At 45.0% G+C, this 13,027-nt stretch overlaps 1 long non-coding RNA gene across 2 annotated transcripts in view; it reads right to left on the bottom strand.

Annotated features, from left to right (window-relative positions):
* The window catches only part of LOC142818756 (uncharacterized), an 87,508-nt gene that overhangs the window by 21,498 nt on the left and 52,983 nt on the right, over positions 1-13,027 (bottom strand). For both annotated transcript variants that reach the window (XR_012896413.1, XR_012896412.1), the window contains exon 2: positions 4,915-4,976. This is a non-coding gene — a long non-coding RNA (uncharacterized LOC142818756). The remainder of the gene's footprint in view (positions 1-4,914; positions 4,977-13,027) is intronic.

Below are 13,027 nucleotides of genomic sequence, written 5' to 3'. Positions count from 1 at the left end.
AGGGACAGGGAATTCCGCAATCTCCTTTGGAAGCCTATTTCAGTGCTCACCTACACTTAGGGTTAGAATGGGTTTTCTAAGCTCATTTACACAAAACAGGGCTAGAGCCAAACTAAGCTACACAACTTGAGCGACATCAATAGTTTAATTCAGCTTTTGGCGCTGTCTACACAGCAGGAAGTCCGAGGTAAAGCATTCTTCCTCCAACTTCCCTTACTCCTCGTACAATGAGGCTGTGTCTACACTGGCATGATTTTGTGCAAATACTTTTAACGGAATAGTTTTTCTGTTAAAAGCATTTGCACAAGAGAGCGACTATACTGGCATGTGCCTTTGCGCACAAGATTTGCTTTTGCACAAAAGCATCCATGCCAGTGTAGACGCTCTCTTGCTCAAAAAAGCTCCGATGGCCATTTTAGCCATCGAGTTTTCTTGCACAAGAAATTAACGTGGCTGTCTACACTGGCCCTCTTGCACAAGAATACTTGCGCAAGAGGGCTTATCCCTGAGCAGGAGCATCGGAGTATTTGTGCAAGAACCACTGATTTTGTACATTACAGAGTCAGTGTTCTTGCGCAAATACTCACGGCCAGTGTAGACAGGCGGTAAGATGTTGCGCAAAAGCAGCCGCTTTTGCACAACATCTTGCCAGTCTAGATGCACCCTGAGGGTTACAGGACTCGTAGTAAAGGGTCCTCCAACTCAACATTATTTTGACATTATGTTGAAAAAACTGCTTGTAGTGTAGATGTGGACGAAGTTATTTTGGAATAACGGTAGTTATTCCGAAATAACACTGCTGTGTAGATGTCTTGTCACTATCTGTTTTGTCACTAGATTTCTCCCTTCTCTTTTTTTTTTCTGGCCAACTTCCTTAACACACCCCAGAGCCAGACATTTTGAATAGGCCTCATTTTATTGCTCTGTCTCTCAAATGGGACCCAGAGCCGGTAATGCTAAAGCGCTGGCTGAGTTTCCTGACTCCCAAATGAGTTCCAAATGAATTTGTCTCTCCCTCCTTTCAAACCTGAGCAGGCACAGCAAGAAGTATGGATGTTCTCCTGAGAGAGCCAGTTTTTCATGGAATTCCCTGCCTCTAGAGCTGAAGAAAGTTTTGATCAAGCTCCGAGAAGCAAACAAAGGACTTAGCAGTTTCACTGAACTTCTGGAACCACATGAGCGCTGCACGTTATAGTCAAACACACCTCTTCCAATTTCTCCTGTAGCCATGGGCTAAATAACCTGGATTTCCCCTCTGCCCTGAGCTGTCACTCCAATTTCTGCCAAAAAATATGTCACATGTTTGCCAGTGAGTCAGGAGCGGCTGAAATTGGCAGAATGAGAAACACCAATTCTAATTTCTGCCTCCAGTCAACAGAAAGATTAATAATAAGACCTGAGATCTAATATCTGAGCCTCATGGTGTCACCTCCATCAGTAATATCAAGAACCAAGAAATCTTACTAGCGATCTCCATAGAATGTAATATCTCCGTATTACGAGTAAAAAAGATGTATTGTGGGAAAAGCTCTTTTTTGCACACACTTCAACTCCTGGTTCATAATGAAAGGGATAAGAAATACATTTTCAAAATCAGTTGCAGATGGCCTGCTGTAATAACAGCTCTTTTTAAGCCGCATGCATGTTTCTAAGTCAGTTATTAGTCGGTCTTTTCACATGCATCAAAGCCTTTTACACTAACAATCGAAACACAAGAGACCAAACTCCACCTTCACAGTTGTGAGCTAGCTATGACCTCAGTGGGCGTGTTTGGGTAGAAAAGCAGGATTATGCCAACGATAGAAATACAGTTTGCACTGTAGCTATGTCATACAAATAAAGACAGGCTAAGGATATAGGGGAGCCATGCCTAGTAGTTACAGGATAGAGTAATGATTCGTGTGAAGCCACAAATGATCCTCCCAAACGAGTTCTGATGAATCTCCTTACCACACCCCAGAGTCATGCATTCTGAAGATGCCTCATTGTTTTGCAAAATCAATATCCAGCATATGTGATATATACAAGATACATCAAGCAGCAGTGTGGTGTACATTTTTTATTAGCACTTATTTGGGGTGGCCTGCAAAACTCACCACCTATGAGTAATGCGTTTATTGTAAAGTAATGCTGGTAAAACCTAAAATCACGTATTCCATATTTTCGGTGCAATTTTTTCCTTTGATGGGGGTTTAAAATATATGTATATTCTAGCTTACATGGAATTGTGGAAAGACAGAAATATATATTTTCACATATCTGTTTATAATCATAGAATCATAGACAACTAAAACTGGAAGGGACCTTGAGAGGTCATCAAGTCCAGTCCCCTGCCCTCACGGCAGGACCAAGTACCATCTAGATCATCCCTGACAGATGTGTTTAACCTGCTCTTAAATATCTCCAGTGATGGAGATTCCACAACCTCCCTAGGCAATTTATTCCAGTGTTTGACCACCCTGACAGGTAGGAAGTTTTTCCTAATGTCCAATCTAAACCTCCCTCGCTGCAGTTTAAACCCATTGCTTCTTGTCCCATCCTTAGACATTAAGGAGAATAATTTTTCTCCCTCCTCCTTGTAACATTTCAAAGCTACTATTGTGTCCTCTCTCAGTCTTCTCTTTTCCAAAAATAGCAAGCCTGGTTCTTTCAGTCTTCCCTCATAGCTCATGTTTTCCAGACCTTTATTCACTTTTGTTGCTCTTCTCTGCACCCTCTCCAATTTCTTCACCTTTTTTGAAATATGGTGCCCAGAACTGGGCACAATCCTCTGCTAAACAGCTCAGAGCAGAGTGGAAGAATGACTTCTCGTGTCTTGCTCACACTCCTATCAATGTATCCCCAGAATCAGGTTTGCTTTTTTTGCAACAGTGTCACACTGTTGACTCACATTTAGCTTATCATATATATCTTGGTTTTGGTACTGGATTAAACCTGAAAGGATATTTCCAAGTATGCTCGTCAGAGTAATGTCTTTGGAAGAAAAGCACTCGGAGAGTTTGAAGGGGGGGTGGAAGAGCAGCATAACTGTCTATAGAGGAGCCCAAAGAACAGTCAAACTAATACTACAGAGCTATATTATTATACGTGCATCATACCGATACATTATATTCTGCACGCAATATCTGCCCGAGTTGGAGATTTATGAAGCTATTGACATTGATGGAGGGAGGGACACTACCCTTTTCTAAACGTCCCAGCATTCAGTAACAAAAGGGTTAAAATCCAGAATGGTGGGTATCCAGGAAGTGTTGGCAGGGAGCCAGGAGAGCCAATGGGATGAGAGTGGGAGAAGCTGGAAATGAAACAAGTTGTTGCCTGTTTCAGTTTTCCTGGGTGTTTGAGGCAAAGAAGGTGATGGGAGAGAAATAGATTAAGCAAGAATAAGGCACGGATTTCCCAGAAATATCCATGTCCAAGGTTGGGGAGTTTTTTAAGCAGAAGCCTTTAGGGGCAGGGTATTTGAATGCAGAAGGTGGAAGCATGCAAGAGACCTTCAAAGTGCCAGAGCAGGGAACAGCCTTGACAATTGGGCACTGTCTGAAAACAAGTGCTATAATTTAATATAGTACATGTCATCCACATATAATATGCATAGCTAGAGGACTTTAGGCAGAGACATTTCCTGATTGTAAGCCCACGTGACTTTTTATAGTAGGTAGCATAGAATGAGTACCCATGACATCCACAGAGTATTTCTAAGGATAAGTCTACTTGGCGCGCTTATTTCGAAATAGCTATTTTGGAAGAGGCGTTATTCCTCATAGAATGAGGTTTACAGATTTCGGAATAAGCCGCCTGTTATTGTGAATTTATTTCGAAATAACGGAATGGCTGTGTAAACACTCGCATTTTTATTTCAAAATAATGCTAGTTATCTCGAAATAACAGTGCAGTGTAGACACACCCTTAGGGACGGTTTATTCCGAAATCTCTAAACCTCATTCTACGAGGAATAACGCCTATTCTGAAATAGCTATTTCAAAATAAGGCAGGTGTAGACATTCCACTGCTGCTATTTCAAAATAGACCCTCACCAAGGCCATTCTAAGTTATTCCTCCTGGGGCTCTAAATTGAGACAGCACGTCTACATTAAGGAAACCTGCCTCAGGCTAATTTTGAGGCTTCCCTGCAGTGTAGATGTGCTATTTCAAAATAAGCTATTTCAGAATAACTATTCCGGAATAGCTTATTCCGAAATAACTGTGCAGTGTAGATGTACTCTTTAAGGCTGTGTCTACACTGGCAAGTTTTTCCGGAAAATCATCTGATTTTCCGGAAAAACTTGCCAGCTATCTACACTGGCCGCTTGAATTTCCGGAAAAGCACTGATGATCTAATGTAAAATCATCAGTGCTTTTCCGGAAAAACTATGCTGCTCCCGTTCGGGCAAAAGTCTTTTGGGCCAGTGTAGACAGCATAGTTCTGTTTTCCGCAAAAAAGCCCTGATGGCGAAAATGGCGATCGGGGCTTCTTTGTGGAAAACCGCTTCTACATTGGCCACGGACGCTTTTCTGCAAAAAGTGCTTTTCCGGAAAAGCATCCTGCAAATCTAGACGTGCTTTTCCGAAAATGCTTTTAACGGAAAACTTTTCCATTAAAAGCATTTCCGGAAAATCATGCCAGTGTAGACGTAGCCTAAGAGTTTATACCTGTACATTTACACCTGTGCCAACACACTCTATAAAAACTCATGCTGAGAAAAGGAAGGTATTCTTTAGACAGACAACCTGCACTCCTACACCTTTCAAATGGGACCTGTACGTGCCTTGAAATTCTAACTTGCTCATTGTAGGAAGAGTTGTACCGAGGTTCTGATTGTTGGCTATTGAACTTCCCAAAAGAGTGCCCGAAACATCGATAAGAAACTGAAAACTGCTCTTTCATTCACAGTGAATTTTGCTAAAACCTACCTTGATAGAGAGAGTGCTGTAGATCTTCGTAGTTGCTGAAATGGATGCAGATTGGCGGGTACCTAGCAAAAGGAACATTAGAATAAATGAATATTTAAATATTTAAATTGCCTATGGTGTGTTTGACACATTTCCAAAGCCTCGGATGTGAAAAACCAGTGCTCCATTGGTTACAGATTCCTTGCTGGAAATGTTTGCAAGTTTCCCTTCTTCCCATTTCGATGCATGAGTAATAAGTGTGGGCAATAGGGTAATCACGACCATCCCATTCACAAATTGCTCTGGTCCGTGCCCTCAAAGTGTTTCCCAGGATTCCCTTCAGTTGTCCAGAAACACACGTGAAAAGGAAACAAAAGGAAGCTGCACCGTGTTGTGGAGGAGAAAGGGAGTTGAACAGCGTTGGGCTAGAACATAAGAACAGCCGTACTGGGTCAGACCAAAGGTCCATCTAGCCCAGTATCCTGTCTGCCAATAGTGGCCAGCGCCAGGTACCCCAGAGGGGATGGACGAAGACAATGAACAAGCGATTTGTCTTGTGCCATCCTTCTCCAGCCTCTGACAAACAGAGGCCAGGGACACCATTTTATCCCCTGGCTAATAGCCTTTTATGGACCTAACCTCCATGAATTTATTTAGCTTCTCTTTAAACTCTGTTATAGTCCTAGCCTTCACAGCCTCCTCTGGCAAGGAGTTCCACAGGTTGACTACACGCTGTATGAAGAAGAACTTTCGCTTATTAGTTTTAAACCTGCTACCCATTAATTTCATTTGGTGTCCTCTAGTCCTTATATTAAGGGAACTAATTTAAGGCTAGGCAGATAGCAGGAACATTTAAGGATGAAAATGTACATGACTGTATTTTATAACGACTTCATTTAACACGGGTATTATCTGTGTCCTAGTTTAACACGAGTTATAGATTTAATCGCAGTTACACTTACAATGTGCTTACCTTTATAAGTGTTAATCGCTTTGCTAACTTCAATGGGACTATTCAGGTGTTGCACAATTAAACAAATCCCTTATGTTTGCAAGACTGAGCCCAAAATGTGGATGCATCAAAGACAGCTAACAATATTTAACAGTTCCTAAATTACACGCTGAACTAGACAAACTGCCATATACACCCCTCCTCTAGCTGTGATGAACTAATAGTTACTTTTGAACATTTATTTAAAGAGGAAAAATAAAATTTCACACTGAATATTTTTCGCTGCTTATTTTACAGAATTGTTGTTATATCTCTGCGTAGTTACGTGCATTTATCAGGACAATCTGTTCACTTTGGGGGAAACTCCAAGCGCTCTTCAAAAACAGACGAGTCAGCAAAAAGAGGGCTGCTGTTTAAACCCTTCACAGTTTCTAGCCACATTTACATAACATTAAATAAGTCAACAAAGGCATCATTAGCTCCCATTAAAATATGAGAGAAGACATTTAAATGAACAAGACAAGCTAATTGGTAAGTAATGTTGTGTATCAAAAATTATGAGTATAAGATTCCACAGTTAATGAGAAGCATTACAATTGTGTTTACTACATATTTAAACATTACATTAGAGATGAATATAGAGAGCCTGAAAAGTTTTCCAGCTGTTGTTTGGGCAGGCCAAAAGCCATGGGGGCTACAGCTGCTGGTTCATAAAGTCTGAATTTCTCCATAGCTATTTTCGTATCAATGGGTCACAATCTGTGGGCCAGATCTTGAGCTCAGTCTATAGGCAAGATCTTGAACAGTCGAGAGTGTAGAATCCTAAGGTGGGCAGAGACCTCAGGCATCCTTGAGTCCAATCGTCTGCCCAACGCAGAACCAACCCCAGTTCCATCTGAAGAAGTGGGTGGTGCCCACGAAAGCTCATGATACCGTCTACACGTTTTGTTAGTCTCTAAGGTGCTGTAGGACCATTTATTGGTTTTTCCATTTTTTCCATTTCAGACTAACGCGGCAACCCCTCTGAGACTTTCAATCCTAACTCCAACCTCCCAGCCAGGGCTTTGTCCAGCCGGGACTTCAAAACCTCCAGGGATGGAGATTCCACCCCCTCCCTAGGGAACCATCCCAGTGCTTCCTCATCCTCCTAGGGAAATGGTTTTTCCTAATGTCCAACCTAGACCTCCCCCACTGTAACATGAGACCATTGCTCCTTGTTCTGCCATCTGCCACCACTGAGAACAGCCTCTCTCCAGCCTCTCTGGAACCTCCCTCAGGTAGTTGAAGGCTGCTCTCAAATCCCCCCTCACTCTTCTCTTCTGCAGACTAAATGCACCCAAATCCTTCAGCCTCTCCTCAAAAGTCATGTGCTCCAGCTCCCTCATGATTTTTGTTGCCCTCTGCTGGACTTTCTCCAATATGCCCACATCCTTTCTGTCACGCAGGGCCCAGAATTGGACTCACTACTCCCCCGACTTCAGTGGGACTGCTCATGACGTATGAGGTCCCATCTACACTGGGCCAAATGTCAGAAAAAAACCCTTTTTTGGAATATCCCTTCTTCCTTGTAAAATAAAGTTTACAGAGATACTGAAAAAAACACGACTATGTAGCACTTTAAAGACTAACAAGATGGTTTATTAGATGATGAGCTTTCGTGGGCCAGACCCACTTCCTCAGATCAAATAGTGGATCTGAGGAAGTGGGTCTGGCCCACGAAAGCTCATCATCTAATAAACCATCATGTTAGTCTTTAAAGTGCTACATAGTCCTGTCTTTTGTTTCAGCTACACCAGACTAACACGGCTACATTTCTATCACTGAAAAAAACACGTCTGCTTTTCCAAATTTTACATGTCTGATATCCCAGAAAAACTCTGCAGTCTAGATGTGGCTTTTATTTGTAAATAAAGCTAAATTCCACTTGGTTGACACCTAACTAGTGTTCTGCCTTGGTATTGACCAAAAGTATCTGTAGACATCGGATCAAGCAAAATCCATGAATTCGCATGACCCCGATCTTTTGTTCACCAAAGAGAAAAGTCTTGTCGATATTTACGAGAGGGTTACATAAACAATGTTCTCTTGGCCGTTGTGAAAGCTCTCCTGATTTTTCCTGCTCCTGTGTATAACAGTGTCAGTCATTCAGACAGGAAGTAGTAATTAATTCCAGTTACCTCAGGTGAGCAATCCTGTACCACAAACAATGAATAGTCACAGAGCTGGGCAAAGCTGCATTTATTCACGAATAGTTCACAAGTGTGATGTGATCCCGACAGGAAAGCACTTAAGCAGATCCTTAGTGTTCCTCGTGTGTTTCAGTACCTTTGACGTCAGCAGGACTTAAGCACATGCTTAAAAGTGCACTTCCAGTCTTTTCCCAAGTCGTGAGGATTTCCTGAACTCGGGCTTGTGCGCTGACATGAGAGCTTGAACAAATAGGTTTGTAAATCTCATAGTCTGGTCCAGATAATTTACAGGCAGAAGAAAAGGGGAAATTCATCTAATTGTTCCCTGTATGTGATTCACCCGGCTCTGCTACAAATTCTGGCCCTTCACATGATCAGCAAAACACTTTCCCTATTAAGCCCTGTTTTGATCCTCTTAGCACTAGTCCCTGTTGAATCCCCACCTGACTGATTGCAGGAAAGCATTCAAAGGAGTAAAATGATAAAGCCATTAAAGCCATAAATAAATACAGCTTTGTTTGGAGGGGAATTGGATACCGGGGCTGCCTCACAAAAGAAAGGGAAAGTAACTTTTACACTGCCCAGCTGCGCCTACAATAATATACAGAAACTCTGTGAATCATTTCATGGTTTATTAAATGAAATTTTGTTTGCAACTGGCGAGTTACGAAAATAAACCTCCATGTTTGTTTTCATTTTACGTTTCCTTGGTTTGTCCAGATCTTTACAGCCTGGTGTGCCAGCATTGTCCTCAGGGGCTCATTAAAAAGACCATGTTTGCTGCTCTGATTGTCCGGGGAAATCAGCAACGGATTGTCATTAACCCCACGAGGCCGAGGGATGGAAATGCTTGTTGCGTTCCCCATGGCTGGCAAGGAGATCCGGCACAGCCTTTGGTACCCAAGGGTTAATTTTAATCTCTCCTATTGCTGCTGTCAGACCTCCAATAAAACAGTGTGTGACCACAATGGGAGACTGACCACTTAATACAGCAGTACCTGCCAAAATTGGCTTAAGACTGTCAGAGATCAAGGGACAGAAAAATACTGCTTTTTCTAAAGTACACTGTATTACCACTGTTTACTTACAATTCTCTGCTGATTCTTAGTAACATGGTCTTATTTTTCCTATATACTCAGTTCCACAAGGGACACGAGTTTTCTGTCGGATCTTGTGGGCACTAAACCTTCTCTGAGGATAAACTCCTTTTATTGGTTCACAGCAAGTTCCAAATGACTGCGGATGCAAATTCCAACCGGACAAGCGCTGGTTTTGCACCTCAGGATGTATTGTTGCCCTATTACTGGAGCTATTAGTATGGCTTTTTCCGGGGGGAAAAAAACTGGTTTGCAATTCTCCGAAGCAGCAAGAAATCATCTTTCAGCTGAGTCACACCAAGGAGGGCCCAGGAAAACAGAGTCCCAAAGACACCGGAAAATTGTCTAGGAATGAAACCTGGAAGGTGCGGTGTGGGTTTATACCTCCCCTTCTCCTGCACCTGGCTCCCAGGGGGTTGGGTTTGCTATGTGAGGGATGTGGCCTCTTAGCTCAACTTTGTGCTCTTCATTCCAGAAGGTCTAGATTTCACTCATGGCAGTGGCCAATGTGAGGGTGGTGACAATAATGCTGGCATATCAAAGAAGCGGCCCCTGTGGTACTATTATCTCACGGAGAAAGAGTACCTCCACCAGCTGCATTCACGGTTCACTCGAAGGTCAAGAAGAGTCTTCCGGAGATATCATGGCCCCTTAAGAGCTGGAGTTATTCCCACTAGGTTAGCTGACCTCTCCCCATGTGGAAGTTATAGGCCATGTTCAGCGTATTTCAGCGTCTCCCTGGAGGCCAGCAGCTCTGACGTCAGGCTGATTGCACAGGCTGTAGGAACACAGGAATGGCCAGACGGGGCCAGGCCAAAGCCAGTATCCTTTCTGCCGACAGTGGCGAATTCCAGGTGCCCCAGAGAGAATGAACGGAACAGGGAATCATTAATTTATCCATCTCCTGTCACCCATTCCCAGCCTCTGACAAACAGGCTAGAGACACCGTCCCTCTAATCGCCATTGATGGACCTACCCTCCATGAATATATCTAGCTCTTTCTTGAACCCTAGTAAAGTCCTGGCCTTCTCTGACCGCCAAAGAATTGTTGAAGACACTTGGCATGTGGAGATCCTCAGTGGAGATGCTGGCTTCTCCGCTGCTGGCATTGCTGACGGCACTGGCGACTTGAGACCTCAGCAAAGCGTGATGCCTTGCAGTGAAGCGGGGTCCCAGCCTGCGCGTGCTCCATTCCCATACGTTCCCCACTGTGTTCCAGAGAGCAGTCCGGCAACGCCCGCTAACCCACCCTGCCGCTGCTGTACGACGAGCGCTCCTGGGGCTTTACCAGGCTCAGGTTAAAAACTGGGGGATTGTAACAGGTGGGAAGAAGCAGCAGATGCGCCGGAAGGTGCCTCGCGGGAGCCGCTCAGAGGCAGAGGACGTGGAGCGCTGTAGCACAATGAGCCATCACCTCAGAGCTCAGGATGGGGGAAGGGAGCGGGCTTTGACTGAGGGTGAAAGCACAAGCCCAGGAGCTCTGGGTCGTATTGTGGCTTAGTGTGCCCTCCGGCAGGCCAGGTGCCTGTTCCTTTCTCTCCCCCTCCGCCTCCATCTTAGAAAGGGGGCACTCATACGTACTGCCAGGGGCCAATTAACGTTTCCTGGGTGGCCACAGCAAGAAGGACCCCTCCCCACCTCTTCCGCCTGTGGTCCCCGCCTTCCCCCTCTCCCTGCTCCTTTTTGCACCTTCCTCGGGGTCCCGCTCTGCTCCCCTTGGCTCCCCACCCCTCCCACACTGGAGACCTCAGACCAGAGCTCCCCTGCCATCCCACAGGCAGGGAGTAAGCGCTCCTCCAGAGCCGGGGCTGCAGCCAGGGACCCAGGGCTGAGGTTTCCTCTGGCAGCCTCTGCAGGGGACAGGGATGGAGGGGACATGGGGCGTGGGGTTGGGAGGTGAGGGAAGTCTCCGCCCATCCCCCAGCTTCTGCCCGGGGAGCAGGGGTTGGGCTCCCCTGCCGCATCCAGCCCGGCCGTGACTATGAAAGACCTTCTAAGAGAGCCAGGGAGGGTGCCCTAGCTTCTGTCAGAGGCTGGGAACGGGCGACAGGGGAGGGGTCACGGGATGGTTCCCTCTAGGGCAGCTGGCACCGGCCCTGTCAGCAGACAGGACACTGGGCTAGAAGGGCCTTTGGCTGTTCTTATGTCCTCATGGAGAGGAAAGCAATCGCAAATCCAAACCACGTGTGTGACTCCCCGGGCGTGTCTAGACTACAGGGGTTTTTCGGAAAGAAGTGGCCTTTTTCTGAAAAAAACGTCCCCTGCGTCTAGACTGCTGCCGCCTTCTTTCGACAGTAAATCGAAAGAACGCGGCAGTTTTTTCGACCGCGGAAAACCTCGTTTTACGAGGAAGAACGCCTTTTTCCGAAAGTGCTCTTTCGAAAAAAGGCGCGATGGAAGGCTAACTGTGCTTTCTCGAAAGAGAGCGTCCAGACTGCCTGGGGGCTCTCTTTCGAAAACGCGGCTCGCTTTTTCAGAAGTACTGGTTGTTGTCTAGACGCTTTTTCGAAAGAGGCTTTTTTTTCCGAAAAAGCCCCTTTCGAGGCTTGCAGTCTAGCTCGCCTCCCAGAGCTACTGTCACAGTCCTCACGACACTGTTGCCTCTTCTTCAGCAGGCTCGCATTTCGTTGTTCCATACAGCATTCAGCACATGACTTTTCCCTTCTTAACCCAACGGCACAGTTCTTTGTTGTGGTTTCTAAAAGGATTCCTACCCATATTAATCAGAGGCTACATCAGAGACGGCACAATTAGCCCACTCACGAAAAGAGCTCCTCACAGCTCCTCTTACACGGCATTGTAAAAAGTAAAACTCGAAAACGCTCTCTCCCTTTTTACCTCCGCCCCCCCTCTCCCGTCCTGTGCCGGGGGGACAGATTTGTCATTAGCGCACCCAATAGGCACTTAGACACCTGATAGGCCTGCCTCGCTCATATGGACCAGACAGAATTTTGGAAATAGACAGAAACTCAGAAATGTTTTGAAAGTGGTTAGAAGGAGTGTTCAGAAGAATTAGCCATGGCAGCTTACGCGGTAGTTTGTTATGGCTCCCATTTTCGAATGCATCATATTACTGTATTCCCCTAATTGCGTTCTTTGTGCGAAAGACAATTCCCAAGGAAAGAACACTTCATCTCTTTGAACCTCTGCCAACAGTGCGCACCGCAACTGCGGGAAGCAAGCGAGACGATTTGGTGTACCTAGTGGAGCTTTGCAAAGGCGCCTATTTTTAATTCTTTTTAACCTTGATTTTTCCCTTAAGACCACGCCTGATTATAAGGGTTTCATTTCTTCTTCTTCTGTCCTCCACTTTGAACTTCTACTTCTGTGTCAGGGGTGTCATTTTCCGTTTTTCTTTTTCTTTTTAATGCAGGTGTGGTTGGAAGTAATGACCTCTCGTGCATTTTCAGTATTAGCCCTATTAAAAATAACACTGAATCTAAATGAATAGGCTTTGGGACAGTAAAAAAATAAACAAACAGAGATTCCTATCTCCTAGAACTGGAAGGGAGCTTGAAAGGTCATCAAGTCCTCCCCATTGCCTTCATAGCAGGACCAAGTACCATCCCTGACAGATTTTGCCCCAGATCCCTAAATGATCTTTTCCAGGCGTGAACTCCTAACCCTGGATTTAGCAGGCCAATGCTCAAACTACTGAGCTATCTCACCCCCAAAAGTAGATGATTCCTTAAATGGCGCCACAGCATTTCTTACACCTCCTGCTCCATCTGCTGCTTCCAGCACAGATCCGACTTGCCGCCCAAGTTTTGCTAGTTCAAGCCAGAGCCCCCGAATGGGAACCCCTCATTTAGGGGGAACTCACACCCAAATCTCTAGGAGTGAGTCTACACAGCCCCCTAAACTCTAAATAAGATAGCTTATTTTGAAATTGGCGC

The sequence above is a fragment of the Pelodiscus sinensis genome, chromosome 17, assembly GCF_049634645.1.
Source record: "Pelodiscus sinensis isolate JC-2024 chromosome 17, ASM4963464v1, whole genome shotgun sequence".
NCBI lineage: Eukaryota > Metazoa > Chordata > Testudines > Trionychidae > Pelodiscus > Pelodiscus sinensis.
The sequence above is the reverse complement of the archived record's forward strand: the minus strand, read 5'-3'. Positions and strand labels throughout refer to the sequence as shown.